This window comes from Periplaneta americana, chromosome 10 (genome assembly GCF_040183065.1).
Source record: "Periplaneta americana isolate PAMFEO1 chromosome 10, P.americana_PAMFEO1_priV1, whole genome shotgun sequence".
Taxonomy (NCBI): domain Eukaryota; kingdom Metazoa; phylum Arthropoda; class Insecta; order Blattodea; family Blattidae; genus Periplaneta; species Periplaneta americana.
Window position 1 is genome coordinate 172,187,777 of NC_091126.1, and position 15,401 is coordinate 172,203,177.

The window sequence follows — 15,401 nt, forward strand, 5'->3', positions numbered from 1 at the left end:
AGTCCACTAGTTCATCAATTAATGAACAAGTATTCATATTAAAGTTACAGATGTTCTGAGTCTAGATTTGATCAGTCCAGGTCTTTAAAAGGTTTAATATGAAAGTTCACTACATTCATTTCAAACAATTAACATATTTAAAAAATAAACCTATTTATTTTTGCAAATCAAGATTTCAGGTACAACTCCCTGTAAAGTTGATTTGAATAATTTCGAGGGAAAAATTGTTCCGGAGCCGGGTATCGAACCCGGGACCTTTGGTGTAACGTACCAACGCTCTACCACTGAGCTACCCGGGAACTCTAACCGACACCGATCCAATTTTTCCCTCTATATCCACAGACCTCAAAGTGGGCTGACAACCGTCAAGCAACCAACTTCGAGTGCACACTAACTCCGTGTGACTTAAATTGTGGTTTTCTGTTAACGAACAGTAACGTGTATTATGCAAATCAAGATTTCAGGTACAACTCCCTGTAAAGTTGATTTGAAGTTGGTTGCTTGACGGTTGTCAGCCCACTTTCAGGTCTGTGGATATAGAGGGAAAAATTGGATCGGTGTCGGTTAGAGTTCCCGGGTAGCTCAGTGGTAGAGCGTTGGTACGTTACACCAAAGGTCCCGGGTTCGATACCCGGCTCCGGAACAATTTTTCCCTCGAAATTATTCTCTTTATTTTTGTTATCGTTAAAACCCGAAATCCGACAAAACCAGTTTTAACTACTGCCGGAGAGAATTTTTCTCCGTTCCACTCATCCTTCATCATATGATGACGCAGAATTTCTGCACAGATATATCATATGTACTTCGGTACATCGTAATAATATACGATATGCGAAAAATAATCACTTAGTGATTTAAGACGGCGCTTATTCCGTCGGATCCCGGCCACTTAGTCACTCATAACGAGTGCACCTCTGCACATGTGTGGACATTGTGCCACTGTCATACGTCTATGACGCAGTACATGTGGGTAGGACACTAGAGGAACCCAAGAGGTTGAACTTAAACTGAGAGGATTCGACCCGACATGGGATGGGAATCCGGTGTGGCTCAGTGGATAGAGCGTCAGCACATAAAGCTGAAAACCCGGGTTCAAATCCCGGTGCCGGAAAGAATTTTTCTCCGTTCCACTCATCCTTCATCATATGATGACGCAGAATTTCTGCACGTAAATATCATATGTACTTCGGTACAGCGTAATAATATATAGTAAAAACTAGTTTTAAAAGTTTAGATAGATGGAAAGCGAGTTTTCGTCAGATCTAGAATCAACGACAGGTTTGGTTTGTTTAGGTTTTTGGTTTGATTAGGCTTTTACCAAACAAAAATCTGAACAAACCAAACCTAACCTGTCACTGCTTTTAGATCTTACGGAAACTGGTTTTCTATCTACCTACATTGGCTTAGATAATTTTTTACTACGTAGTTGAAACTGGTTTTGACTGATTTCGGGTTTTAATGGTAACATTTTCACGGAGAATTACTTGCCTTTGTTCGGAATTATAACAAATAAACAAAATTAGTCTTCACTTCTACTACAGTTCTTCTGTATAAGAGAGCAATGCAAATATCGCTGAAGAGTGAAAGACCTATTAAACCGCCTCGATACTGTGAGTATTAGACGCTTTATCGCTCGCCAATAAACTACTGTCAGAGCTAGTGATGCTCGAGATGAGCGACACGCACTCGTGAGTTTTTAAGCCAACCATGCCTGAGGAGGGACTCGAACCCATGACCCTTCAGAGCGCACCCATAAGGGGAACACGACTTAGACCGTGCAGCAACCCGACCAGGCTAACGGCTAACTTTCGTATGTTGTTGTTTGGTCGACTGTCCGAAAACAGGTTGCAACCCCACAACTGACACCAGTAAGACATCACTCATGAAGCGAATAAGATACATATAGAGGGACATCATTTTATTTTTACTTCATTTTTTATTGCACCTGAGTTTTTTAATGTACTTCACGCCCACCCCTTCTACTAATGAAGTTCAGCTGTCCTCCACACAGAACCAAGACCGCATATACAGTCATAGTAGCGTTACGGTCATAGTAAACAGTACGTTCCAAAAATATGTTCACGTTCTGCAGTGACGAAAGGGCTTTCGTTATTGAATCATTTTCACACAGGTACTGCTGTCCATTTGCCTACGTCACATCCCGGTTTCCCCCATCCGCTTCTATTCGCCTCTCTGTAAAGGCTAGTGGCTGAGCTGTCTTAGCTGTTTTCTGAAAACATTAATTTCTGTTAGGAATTGGACGTCTACGTAATATTATACAACTGTTTAAAATAAATGAAAGCGTCTCGTTAAGTAATTAACTGTCACGTGATTTCCCCCATTTTTACGACCCTGCGACGTGACCACTTGGACGGACAGTAGATAGCATTGAGTAATTTATCTTTTCGGATCGGGCAGAAGTGAAGATTGAATTTACAGTACGTAAGGTACTCTTTTATAGAGTAGGTACAGAATTATTTCAACATGAGTTACTAGTACGAAGGACGAAACTGGTAATTGGAATTAGGTACAATCGTCTATAGTGCGATAATATGCACATTAGAACTGAAGCCTGTATCGAAATGAACGGCTACCATTTTCAAAAATGTGTTTAAATATCCATATTATCATTATTTCTCAATTTAACTTCATTCTCTATAGTGTATGCTAATGTGCTGTAGACAGTATAATATACACTGCATAATGAATACGTCCACATGGATAGCTCAGTTCGTGAATAAAAACACTTATTGTTAATACTGTACTCTATTTTGATTAAGAAAAACCTAACGAAAATTATCAAACTCAAAATCGCGATATTTCCTAGTTTACGTAAATGGATGCACTACTTTTCTTCCCTTCTATACCTAGTAAAGTGATTTGTTTGTATTTTACGGCAGTATCATCGAACTCCAGTCGTGGAAGTGGGTAGCAAACGGTGTTTCCGGTTCTCAGCCGATCCAAAGGTATAGCCAGGTTAATATTAGAAATGTTAGTAAAAATAAAATGATGTCCCTGTATCAATAAAATTTATTTTCAGTTAATTTAGAATGCATATTTAATATTTCGTCTCATACTTTTGCCTTTAATACAAAAACTGCAACCACTGGCCCTCTAGTAGTCAATGAAGAATGTAAAAAAGTGACTTGTGCTTATCTTAACAGCTCTGCACTAACTGTTACTCTTGGTTGCAAAGTACTGTGGCCTCCGGAATATCAGGAAGACGACGAATGTATGATTCATGTATTGATACTGCTTTGGGAAAATCTTGTGGGCGTTCGTGACCATGACACAGAGAAATACCAGCTGCGTGACGGGTTGCCTCGCTCCTAACAGACGCAAGAAAACTTTAATCTAGCATTTCGTCTGTTTCGCTACTTACACAACTTAACTGCAAAGCAGCGAGTATGTAGAAACTTCGACGACGTTTAACTACAAGTAATCTACTTACAAGTTGTAAGTTACAACTGGGTTTTAGAGGACCTGGAGGTTCATTGCCGCCCTCACGTAAGCCCGCCATCGGTCCCTATCATAAGCAACATTAATCCAGTCTCTACCATCATATCTCACCTCCCTCAAGTCCATTTTAATATTATCCTCCCAACTACGTTTCGGCCCTCCCAAAGGTCTTTTCCCTGATGTATTCCATCTAACACTCCATATGCATTTGTGGATTCACTCTTACAGACCGATTATTTAGTCCTCACAACTCAGCGACGCGAAAGAGGGGAAGTAATCGGAGGAGTGGGGAGAGTTCCGGAGTAGAGATAAGGACGAGCAGTCGGTAAAGGCAAGCGAGTGAATAAACCAAACACCCCTTGGCGTAACTAAATGTACTCGCCTGTCCCACGCGCACATCTCCGGCGACTGTCAGGACTAAATAATCGTACTGTACGTGCTACATGCCCTGCCCATCTCAAACGTCTGGATTTAACGTTCCAAATTATGTCAGGTGAAGAACACAATACTTGCAATTCTGCGTTGTGTAACTTCCTCCATTCTCCTGTAACTTCATCCTTCTTAGCCCCAAATATTTTCCTAAGAACCTTATTCTCAAACACCCTTAACCTCTGATCCTCTCTCAAAGTGGGAGTCCAAGTTTCACAACCATACAGAACAACCGATAATACGTATAACTGTTTTATAAATTCTAACTTTCAGCTTTTTTTTTAGAGCAAACTGGATGATAAAAGCTTCTCAACCGAATAATGGCAGGCACTTCCCATATTTATTCTGGGTTTAATTTCCTACCGAGTGTCATTTTTATTTGTTACTGATACTACAAAATATTTGAATTTTAAACGATAAATTTCCAATCTTTATATTTCCATTTCCTACTATGTTCTCGTCACGAGACATAATCCTATACCTTATCTCTTCGGGATTTACTTCCAAACTTATCGCTTTACTTGCTTCAAGTAAAATTTCCGTGTTTTCCTCAAGAGTTTGTGGATTTTCTCTTAACATATTCAAATCTTCCGTATAGACAAGCAGCTGATAAATTAGAGCCTACATATAATCATAAGAATTAGACTGTTATATTTTAGTGTTAAATTAAGACAATGAGAATAGAGAGAACGATTAAAATAATGTAAGAAAAATCATATTCTACAAAAAAAAATATAGACGAGAAGCAGTCTACTTGCCATCGGCTTTTGAAAGTAGTTGGTGTCCAAGAGCTCCTTTGGGTGTGATGTGAGGAATTCCAATGACGAGCAACTGAACCGTGAACGATGAATAACAAATCAATTTTAGCTGACGGAATGAAATTTAAAATATTAAAATACATGTCTTATTCGTGAAGATGAAGTTTTCCAAAAGTGGCTTTACTTTTGTTATTTATTATCCGTAATTAACCATTGTATTGTCAGTATGGGCTATTCCATCTCAAATAGAACGAAATATAGAGAAAATTGGCCTCGCAATTTTTAAATACAATGAAACTTTTTCTGTCCGTAGAAAACTATGATACAATGCTTTGTGCAAAGTTTGAGGCATCAGAACTTCATAGTTTTTAAATTAAAAATATTTTAATTTATCGTATTTTCATAAAATTACTTACTTACTTACTTACTTACTTACAAATGGCTTTTAAGGAACCCGAAGGTTCATTGCCGCCCTCACATAAGCCCGCCAGCGGTCCCTATCCTGTGCAAGATTAATCCAGTCTCTATCATCATACCCCACCTCCCTCAAATCCATTTTAATATTATCCTCCCATTTACGTCTCGGCCTCCCTAAAGGTCTTTTTCCCTCCGGTCTCCCAACTAACACTCTATATGCATTTCTGGATTCGCCCATACGTGCTACATGCCCTGCCCATCTCAAACGTCTGGATTTAATGTTCCTAATTATGTCAGGTGAAGAATACAATGCGTGCAGTTCTGTGTTGTGTAACTTTCTCCATTCTTCTGTAACTTCATCCCGCTTAGGCCCAAATATTTTCCTTAGCACCTTATTCTCAAACACCCTGAAACTATGTTCCTCTCTCAGAGTGAGAGTCCAAGTTTCACAACCATACAGAAGAACCGGTAATATAACTGTTTTATAAATTCTAACTTTCAGATTTTTCGACAGCAGACTGGATGATAAGAGCTTCTCAACCGAATAACACCACGCATTTCCCATATTTATTCTGAGTTTAATTTCCTCCCGAGTGTCATTTATATTTGTTTTCATAAAATTAGAAACTTTAAACTGTTGTGGCTCAGAAACCCTTTCACCCAATGATCAAAATCATGGATTATTTTGATGCTGAAAAGTTAAAAGTTTATATTGATATGTAAACAGTTTTTCTTACTTTTTATGGAAATTGAGAAATTTAGATTTTTCTTAATTAAAACACCTTTGCCCAGGAAAAATTATTTTAAAAATATATGGTTAGATTCCACATTGAGTGTACAAATAAACAGGTATTTTTACTGGTGCAACGTTAATAATAAAGTATTGAAAATATCAAATAAAGAAAATAAATAGTAAACGCGTGAACTAACCAGCTGACTGTGAGGCGGTAGCTAGCCGAGGTAAGCAAGGCCAGGAGACATAAACACGTGATGTGTCGTCTAGCAGTCATGGCTGTGCTAACTTTATCACAGGTTTTCATAAACAAAGGAGTAAAATGACGCCCAACGCTCGCTTATCTTCAGCTCTTGGCCAGTGCTTGCGGTACTGCGCCGTTCAAGTCTAGGCGTGTGAAAATAATCTATTTAATACCCTCGAAACTTATTGCCGTGACACTAAGCAAACAATGCCGAATCCCTTTTAATAATGCAAGGTTTTTTCTCAATATTTTTTTACATTTTTACAAATTGTCACAAAGCCTAAAAGTAAGTAAAATTAGATTATCTGTCTCTCTGTATACAATAAAAATAAGGATTACTTCTTAACATAACCTACCAAATGTCAGCTTCAAAATTAGCTCTCGTTCAATGTTCTACAGTAAATGGTTCCAGAGTTCTGAGCGCTGAAAAAGGCTTTTTTTTTTCTAAAATGCGCTAAATTTGTCGCTCAATAATACGAAAACCGTTTGACTTTCGATAGTATATTTTTGAAAATGCACTCTCCTCAGCACCTTGTATAAATAGGGAAAAAATTAGAGTATAAAAAATGCGAGGTTTTTTACTGATCGATTTCATATGGAATAGCGCACATATTTAATTGCCGTGCATAGAAATGAAAACCAAATTAATTAAAATCAGACTTGTGTTCAATATTATACCCTAAGCAACAAAACTTGTTAGAAACAAGCAGTAACGTGTGCTTTATGCAATTAATTTTTAATACTAGTAATGATTCTTACTGCGTTTTAAGTTTACAATGCTCTATTGTTTTAAATCGCTCACTGCAACAACTAGAATTAGTTGTACATAGGGTCCTGAAGTCTGGAAGTCTTAAAATTTTATAGCCTTATTGTGACATACGTTGAGGTATGCTGGACTACGAGTCAGGACTCGAGTTTCATGCTATGTGCCGCGACATTAAAAGACGTCTGCGAGAGAATTGTGTACTCTGGTGACCTGAGCTGGACGCATTCCTAGGCCACAAAACATGCGACTTGCATCATGGGAAACTTGTATCGTGACATACCTCTGCTTGTGTGGCCTGTTAAAACAAACAATGGATGTATGATCTTGTTACTCACCAGGCATACATCGACCCTAGATATCAGATTTCTTAAAAAGTTTGGTAAATAATATTTTCGCCTCAACTGGAAGCTCATTCTAACTTAGGGCTATTCCATATGAAATCGATCAGTAAAAAACCTGGCTTTTTTATACTCTAATTTTTTCCCTATTTATACAAGGTGCTGAGGAGAGTACATTTTAAAAAATATACTATCGAAAGTCAAACGGTTTTCGTATTATTGAGCGACAAATTTAGCGTATTTTAGAAAAACAAGCCTCTTTCAGCGCTCAGAACTCTGGAATCATTTACGGCAGAACATTGAACGAGAGCTCATTTTGAAGCTGACATTTGGTAGGTTATTGTACACACAGAGACAGATAATCTGACTTTACTTACTTTTAGGCTTTTTGCCAATTTGTAAAAATGTAAAAATAATATTGAGAAAAAAAACTTGCATTATTAAGAGGGATTCGGCATTGTTTGCTTAGTGGCAAGGCAATAAGTTTCGAGGGTATTAAATAAATTATTTTCACACGCCTAGACTTGAACGGCGCAGTACCGCACGCACTGGGCGAGAGCTGAAGATAAGCGAGCGTTGGGCGTCATTTTACTCCTGTGTTTATGAAAACCTGTGATAAAGCTAGCACAGCCATGACTGCTAGACGACACATCACGTGTTTATGTCTCCTGGCCTTGCTTACCTCGGCTAGCTCCCGCCTCACAGTCAGCTGGTTAGTTCACGTGCGTACTATTTATTTTCTTTGTTTGATATTTTCAATACTTTCTTATCAACGTACCATCAGTAAAAAATATGTGTTTATTTGCACTTTCAGTGCGGAATCTAACTATACATTTTTTAAATATGTTTTCCTTGGGAAAGGCGTCTTGCGAGCGTACTAAGCTAGCCCCGGCTATCCACTGGTTACTAGTACATAATTCAAATCATATCCTATCACTAACACTGATTTATGAATACGAAAAACGCTGATCATCCACCGGAAGCCCGCGCTAAAAATGGCTATGAATACGGCCCTTAATTTCTCCATTTCCATAAAAAGTAAGAAAATCTGTTTATATGTCAATATAAACTCTAACTTCTCAGCATCAAAATAAACCATGATATTTGATCATTGGGTGAAAGGGTTTCTGAGCTACAACAGTTTAAAGTTGCAAATTTTATGAAAATAAGATAAATTTAAATATTTTTAATTTAAACACTATGAAGTTCTGATGCTTCAAAGTTTGCACAAAGCACTGTATCACAGTTCCCAACGTACAAAAAAAAATATTGTATTTAGAAATTGTAATGTCAATTTCCTCTACATTTCGGTCGATTTGAGATGGAATAGCTCTTACTTACTTACTTACTTACTTACTTACTTACTTACTTACAAATGGCTTTTAAGGAACCTGGAGATTCATTGTCGCCCTCACATAAGCTCGCCATCGATCCCTATCCTGTGCAAGTTTAATCCAGTCTCTATCATCATATCGAGGCTTATTGTATGGTTTCGTAACAAGCTGTTTTTTACTGTGATGGGTTGTTAGCCCTTCACCCAACCCCCAAGCTGGAGGACCATCCCTTATCGGCTGTCCACAACTGCTTATTCAATATATTCGCAGTTGGGAGGTCGGAGGGAAAAAGACTTTTGAGGAGGTGGATACGTAGATGGGAGGATAAAACTAAAATGGATTTCAGGGAGGTGGGAAATGATAGTGGAGACTGGATTAATCTTGCTAAGAATAGAGACCGATGGCGGACTTACGTGAGGGCGTCAATAAACCTTCCTGTTCTCTGAAAGATGTAAATATTAAAATAATTAGTCCGAGAATGATGCATGTGAAATATGAACATTTCACAAAATCTTAGTGTCTGTCTTGGCAAGTAAAAATGAATACCTAAGTCTATTTTGCGCTTCGCAGCAATTTCAATCAATTGTACTGCATATCGGTTCAGGATAACAGGCAGGGCTTGGAATTGAACGGGTTACATCAGCTTCTTGTCTATGCGGATGTCGTGAATATGTTAGGAGAAAATCCACAAACGATTAGGGAAAACACGGAAATTTTACTTGAAGCAAGTAAAGCGATCGGTTTGGAAGTAAATCCCGAAAAGACAAAGTATATGATTATGTCTCGTGACCAGAATATTGTATGAAATGGAAATATAAAAATTGGAGATTTATCCTTCGAAGGAGTGGAAAAATTCAAATATCTTGGAGCAACAGTAACAAATATAAATGACACTCGGGAGGAAATTAAACGCAGAATAAATATGGGAAATGCGTGTTATTATTCGGTTGAGAAGCTTTTATCATCTAGTCTGCTGTCAAAAAATCTGAAAGTTAGAATTTATAAAACAGTTATATTACCGGTTGTTCTGTATGGTTATTAAACTTGGACTCTCACTCTGAGAGAAGAACATAGGTTAAGGGTGTTTGAGAATAAGATGCTTAGGAAAATATTTGGGGCTAAGATGGATGAAGTTACAGGAGAATGGAGAAAGTTACACAACGCAGAACTGCACGCATTGTATTCTTCACCTGGCATAATTGGGAACATTAAATCCAGACGTTTGCGATGGGCAGGGCATGTAGCACGTATGGGCGAATCCAGGAATGCATATAGAGTGTTAGTTGGGAGGCCGGAGGGAAAAAGACCTTTGGGGAGGCCGAGACGTAGATGGGAGGATAATATTAAAATGGATTTTAGGGAGGTGGAATATGATGATAGGGACTGGATTAATCTTGCACAGGATAGGGACCGCTGGCGGGCTTATGTGAGGGCGGCAATGAACCTTCCGGTTCCTTAAAAGCCATTTGTAAGTAAGTAAGTAAGTAAGTATGTACTGCATATCGAATTGTTGGTGCTGCAGGAATATTTCTATTTGACCAGTTCGAGGATTGAATTTTTTTAATGAAAGTAAATCGTAACTAAATGTCTTGACATGCCGAATTATCTCAATTGTAGAATTCCATTCTCTTCAGTAACTTCGTGACATCGTTTTGTGTCTGGCTATCGCTAAATTGGAAATGTGAAAACGTAAATAATAGTACTCTACTTTTGGAAAATAAGAGCCAAGTTCCAAAGATGCTCGCAAGTACTAATTTTCTGGCGGGCAACGTGACATTTTTGTGAATTTATCTGTTACACATGCTAGCGTATTAAACGCATTTGCTTTATAGTTCTTTGCATTTATTTATTAATATCTATGAATTAATTCATATCCAAACTGTGAGAACAGAGAAAGTTCCGCTTTAAAGTAGCAGATACATAATTTGTGTGGATAATTTCCTGCCGTACTACTATTACTGTCAGTTTCAAAAGTTTTTGAACAACTTCAGTACAAAGTTACTTATTCTTCACATATTTTCTACATTGTAATTCCTAACGGATTATGTCATACAATAACTTACATCTACTATGATATATCTACAACTATTATGGCATAGTCCCCCTCTGTAAGGCAAACTGTGTTTCTGTTATATTAGTAGTATTACCAGACATAGTTTGAAGTAAAACATAAATCATGAATTTTAACCTCGTCCGTTCAATTTTCTCTTCTTAGAACGTTCAGTTGAAATGGAAGTCGCTGCTGAGGTTTGATTCGTGCCCAGGAATTCCTTTCTGTGTTTTTAAGGCTTTCCTTCTGACTTTGTTCATTAAAGTAGTTTTCGCTTTTCTATCGTCTCTAGAGCTTGCTTTGGGTTGACTTGTCGAGGGTTTGCATTTAGACTTCAATCTTGTAGATTGAATGGGACGATAGCATACACTGAAATGAATAGAAAACCGTTATTACGTTTTGTGATTAAATGCACGGTTAATTAGAAAATTAAGTTTGAAGTTTCAGCAGTCCGGCAACATCGCCGCTAACACACTCGTCTCGTGATACAGATGTAAGATGTCAACGAAGAACTAGGAGAAGACAAGGAGAACTAGGAGAAGGCAAGGAGAACTAGCTGAAGACGAGTAGAACTAAGTGAAGACGAGAACGAGGACAACTAGGAGAAAACCAGGAGAACTAGGAGAAGGCAAGGAGAACTAGAAGACAAGGAAAACTAGGAGAAGACGAGGAGAACAAGATGAAGACGAGAACGAGGGAAACTATGAGAAGGCAAGGAGAACTAGAAGACAAGTAAAACTAGGAGAAGACGAGGAGAACTAGGTAAAGACGAGTAGAACTAGGTGAAGACGAGAACGGGGGGTCCACACCTGTGGAGTAACGGTCAGCGCGTCTGGCCGCGAAACCAGGTGGCCCGGGTTCGATTCCCGGTCGGGGCAAGTTACCTGGTTGAGGTTTTTTCCGAGGTTTTCCCTCAATCCAATATGAGCAAATGCTGGGTAACTTTCGGTGCTGGACCCCGGACTCATTTCACCGGCATTATCACCTTCATTTCATTCAGACGCTAAATAACCAAAGATGTTTATAAAGCGTCGTAAAATAACCTACTAAAAAAAGAGAACGAGGGCAACTAGGAGAAGGCAAGGAGAACTAGAAGACAAGTAAAAGTAGGAGAAGACGAGGAGAACTAGATGAAGACGAGAACGAGGGCAACTATGAGAAGGTAAGGAGAACTAGAAGACAAGTAAAACTAGGAGAAGACGAGGAGAACTAGGTAAAGACGAGTAGAACTAGGTGAAGACGAGAACGAGGGCAACTAGGAGAAGACAAGGAGAACTAGAAGACAGGGAAAACTAGGAGAAGACAAGGAGAACTAGGAGAAGACGAGTAGAACTATGTGAAGACGAGAACGAGGGCAACTAGGAGAAGACAAGGAGAACTAGGAGAAGACGAGTAGAACTATGTGAAGACGGTTTTTTCCGAGTTTTTCCCTCAATCCAATATGAGCAAATGCTGGGTAACTTTCGGTGCTGGACCCCGGACTCATTTCACCTGCATTATCACCTTCATTTCATTCAGACGCTAAATAACCAAAGATGTTGATACAGCGTCGTAAAATAACCTACTAAAAAAAGAGAACGAGGGCAACTAGGAGAAAACAAGGAGATCTAGGAGAAGGCAAGGAGAACTAGAAGACAAGGAAAAGAACTAGAGGAAGAAATAGCGACTAAGGAGACAACAAGGAAAATAAGGGGAATAAAACGTGAAAAGTGTGTAGAAGAGGAACGAGACAAGGAGAACAAGCGAAATAGAACAAGGGAAAGAGAAGGACAGAAGAGGAATACGAGGACTTCATGGAGAGCATGAGTACAAGAAGCAGAACAAGGGGAACACAAAGCGAATAAGTGGACCGATAAGAACAAGTGAAAATAAAGGAGAACAAGAGGATGCCAAAGAGAACGAGGGGAATGCGAGAAGACGAGGACGGCAAGAAGAACAGTAGGAATATAAGGACAAGGGAAAAAGTGAAATACAAGGATAAAAAAGAGAAAGCTAGGATAAGGAGAACAAGGGGAATACGAGAAAAAGAGGACGAGAAGGAGAAGTGGGGAAAAAAAGAACAAAGGGAATGGTAGGAGAATAAGGGGGACGACGAGAACAAGGGGATTACAAGAACACTGAAAATACGTGGGCGAGGAAAGGTTGCGTTTTTATGTCGGTGTGAAATCCCAGGTTACCTTCCTTCATACCGAGTGAGGAAGAAAACATAGTTACATGTTACATGAAGTAAAACAGTAAAAGTTCCAGCACGTTTCTGAACAGAAGCCTCCTGGAAAGTTAAAATCTTGTGATATCCTAGCAATTAATGACTAATGTTATACTGTATAGGTTTACATTAAGTCATTCGTGTCTTTGTTATTTCCTATTGACCGACAGGCACTTATATCTACTTTCCCAACAGCTCTCGTATTGTTTTTCCATTCTTTCCTAATCTTAAGTTATGAAATGACATGTAGCGTATTTTGTTTGCAAGACGACATGGATTCAATTAAAAGAAAATATAGTTTCGGACCTTGTTCTTGTTTGACGCGGGTTTAATTAGGAACGTAGATGAAATTGCACACTCAGCTTCATTAAAACAAAAAGCTTGCTTTCCACCTTTCTGATTTTTACTATCTTTTAGATATTTTAAAAACTTCAAATCCCAGAACAGTAATATTGTTACGTAGCACATTATTGCACCAAGGTCTTTAATTATATGAGTTATCTCTGCAAATAATATTGCTACACCGCAAACTGTTTTCCTTCGACCGGATTCATATTGTTTCTCTCTTATTATCCATGTTGAATCTTTCGTACACTACTTTTAACACATGAATATAAATAATTGATTGAATGGCGATCTTACTCGCGTTAATTGTGTAAGCATGTGCGGCTTACAGCTGTTTCGGTGCTTCTTCACACCATCCTCAGAGCCTACTAGATCTCGGCGTCATCTCAAACGTCGCTGCCTGTTGTGTTGGTGCGTTCGATTGTTGAAAAGTGTTGAAATGTGGTGTCAAATAGTGTGTGTTCTGAAATTGATCTGTGTGTTGAGAATTTGATCAGGGTGTGTTTTGGTGTGTCTGTATATTTCATATTGTTCTAGTGTGTTGAGTTTTTGGTTTTTGGGTTGTATGTGTAGGATTTTCATGTCTCTACAAGAACACATACAAAGAACACATTAAAGCAATAACCAGAGGACACAATACATCTACATATGCCGAACACATAACCAATGCTAACCACACATACAATAACATTAATACAGACATGGAAATCCTACACATATAACTCAAAAACCAAAAACTCAACACATTAGAACAATATGAAATATACAGACACACCAAAACACCCTGATCAAATTGTCAACACATAGATCAATTTCAGAACACACACACTATTTGACACCACATTTCAACACTTTTCAACAATCGAACGCACCCACACAACAGGCAGCGAAGTTCGAGATGACGCCGAGATCTAGTAGTCTCTGAGGATGGTGTGAAGAAACACCGAAACAGCTGTAAGCCGCACATGCTTACACAATTAACACGAGTAAGATCGCCATTCAATCAATTATTATTATTATTATCCCTTCAGCTGAAGTCACTGGATTGATGTGAAGTGTCTAATATTTTCGTTAATATGCCACAACGATTGGTGATATCAATAAGAGAAAGCATTTTGTGTTGGTGCGAAGATATTTTAGAATGTATCCATAGTGCAGGCTCGCGGGAGGTGAAGGCTCCCAAAGGGCAAACCACTGGCACTCCTTTCTGTTTAGTCTTCGGTGCAGCCGAAATGATGTCAATTGGAAAAATTCACAACCACATACAGAATCGAACCAGGAAAAATGGAGACGAACACGTGCACGATGACGTGGAATTCCAACACGTGACCAAGAGGGATGAATGCGAGCACGAAAAAACGACATTTAGAATTGGGAGCAACGAAGGCTGAGTAAAATGTGTAGGTATTTTGTGAAGAACAGGTGTTCCAGCTGACGCTATCCACAATGTAACTAAATGTATCAATCTCCCGTGATGTTCCTTATTGAATTACTTGAAGGGTTATTTTATGTAAGAAGCTGTTTGAAGTTCAAAGTTTACAACATTAAATATAGTCTACTTACTTACTTGCGTTTAAGGAACCCGGAGGTTCATTGCCGCCCTCACATAAGCCCGCCATTGGTCCGTATCCTGAGCAAGATTAATCCATTCTCTATCATATCCCACCTCCCTAAAATCCATTTTCATATTATCTTCCCATCTACGTCTCGGCCTCCCTAAAGGTCTTTTTCCCTCCGGCCCACAGTGGTCTAGAATACAAATTTAGCGGGACATATTAATAACTTTTCAGCTACCTAACAGATTTTTATGAAATTTTACACAGTAGTTACACGTAGCATATATGTTTTGTATGCAAGCTCTCGTTACGTTGGTATAAGGGGAACTACCCGTTATAGGGGGGCGCATTTAGACAAAATTAGAAACTTTTCTCCTATCTGACAGATTTTTATGAAATTTTACAAAACTGTTACAAGTAGCATATATGTTTTGTATACAAGCTCTGATTACGTTGGTATAAGGAGAACTACCCCTTATAGGGGGCACAATTAGACAAAATTAGTAACTTTTCTCCTATTTAACAGACCTTTATGAAATTTTGCAAAGTAGTTACAGGTAGCATGTATGTTTTGTATACAAGCTCTCATTACGTTGGTCTAAGTGTAACTGCCCCTTATAGGGGGGCGCAATTAGACAAAATTAGTAACTTTTGTCCTATCTAACAGATTTTTATGAAATCGTATACAGTAGTTACACTCAGTACATTTGTTTTGTGTACAAACTCTGCTTACGTTGGTATAAGCAGAAGTGCCCCTTAGGGGGGG

The 15,401-nt window shown here is 38.6% G+C and overlaps 1 non-coding gene across 1 annotated transcript; it reads left to right on the plus strand.

Moving 5' to 3' along the window:
* Window positions 1-1,039: 1,039 nt before the first annotated feature.
* On the plus strand, window positions 1,040-1,111 carry TRNAY-AUA (transfer RNA tyrosine (anticodon AUA)). Its single transcript has one exon. It is a non-coding gene; the product is annotated as a tRNA-Tyr (tRNA).
* The last annotated feature ends 14,290 nt before the right edge of the window (window positions 1,112-15,401 follow it).